We start from the raw sequence: 1,926 nt of genomic DNA on the forward strand, positions 1-1,926 counted from the left end.
AGCCACTGATTATCAAACTTCCTGTATTTGCTAACATCAAAATTCAAGATAAAATGGCTTGAATTTTAGGGGCAACTTCTTTAATGAAGGGAACCAAGGGAAAACTTAGGAATGCCTTTCCAGATTTAAGAAGAGACATCTTATACTTTAGTATTGTAATAAAATAAAGTTTGCAGACAAGAAAACTACACATTACAAATTATGAGGTAATTAAAATAGTGGTCAAACTATGTAGTTTTTATTTAGATCCTTGCTTTGCAGTAGGATTTTTACTTAAAAGTCCCTATGATTTACATACTAAAATCTTTCATATCACTTGGACAAAAGACAAAATTTTAATGTTTCATATTTTCACCTATATCCTAAAAGCTCAGGTCTTTATTTTACCTTTGGGTTGTGATATTTTATATAGTAAAAGAAAAGCTTTAAATTGAGGTAAGAAGTAACACTTTTCTAAAGAACCAAGTCAGAAGAAAAATAAGAAGAAATTCTTTCTATTACAGACATGTGAAGACGCCTCGATAGTTTATATTTTGTGTTCGTGAAAAAAAAATCTTAGAAACATATAGATCTTATTCCTAATTTTAAAATACCTTAAATGTACCAAAGTTTCTTGCAAGGAGCCAAAATGAATTTACATGAGTAGTTAGTTATGCACTGAATTGGTTTAAAAGTGTGTGAGCTTATTTTCAGGGAATCTGGACCAGACAAACCCTAATAGATGTAAGAAAAATTGTTTACATGTAGCAGAAACTACCTCATAATCATAATAAAAATAACCTTGTACTAAATGTAACCATTCTAACATGTACTACCAACCTAAAAACAAGAATATGAGAATAGCTTCAACTTTGCCCAGAATTCTCTGGTGGATTAGGGAGGGGGAAAATATAGAAGGACATGGACAACAGGTTGTTCATAGGTCCACAGAGTCCAGAGAAGATGTAACATTTCGGAGCACTAATATGTGCTTTTATATATGTTGCCTCACTTAACATTTCCCAAAAGATTTTTCATTTTTTAGAAGTTTCAGAGTCACAGAATAATTGATAAAATGGTATAGAGAATTCCCATATACCCTGAACCCAGTATTCCCTATTATTAATACGTATATTAGTACAGTATATTTATTACTGCAGGACCTAATATTGAAGCATTGTTATTAAAGGAAGTCCCCACTTTATTAAGGTTTTCTTTTTTTTTTTAATTAAGATTTTCTTAGTTATTACCCAATGCCCATTTTTCTGTTCCAAGATCCTATCTAGGATACTACATTACATTAAGTTGTCATTTTTCTTTAGATTTCTCTTGGCTATGAGTGTGGCTCAGTCTTTTCTTGTTTTTGATGACCTTGACAGTTTTGAGGAATATACAGGCCATGTATTTTGTAGGATGTCCTTATACTGGAATTTTTCTGATATTTTTTCAAATGAGGCTGCAGTACCTCATCAATTTTCATCACAGTCCTTCTTACTGGGTTGATATTTTGCAAATAAGGAAAATGAAGTGAACAGAATTGAACAGTAAATTAATCACAGCTTCAGAGTAGTAAGAGATCTGTGTGATGTCTGTGTGAACTCAACTACAACATATTGGTTTTTGCAGCTACAACATTCTTGTGTTTAAAATATGCACCGTATTTGTTTGTTTCATTTATTTCTCTATGATCTAATCTGTTTTCTTATTTAAGAAGCCCTAATCACCTGCTCTGCCAAAGGAAAATGGACAAACAGGTGATATGGAAATACATAATCAGTTTGGATATTTAAATAAAGAAAATACCCAATAGATGGGTTCACGATTCTTTGGATGTTAAAATATGATTCAACAGACTCCTCTACAGTGTTTTGTTTTGTTTTGTTTTGCTTTGTTTTAGTCAAGTTACAATAGCTAAAACTATTTAAACATTTCCCCTTTTCTGTACCC

The sequence above is a fragment of the Talpa europaea genome (genome assembly GCF_964194135.1).
Source record: "Talpa europaea genome assembly, chromosome: 8".
Taxonomy (NCBI): Eukaryota; Metazoa; Chordata; class Mammalia; order Eulipotyphla; family Talpidae; genus Talpa; species Talpa europaea.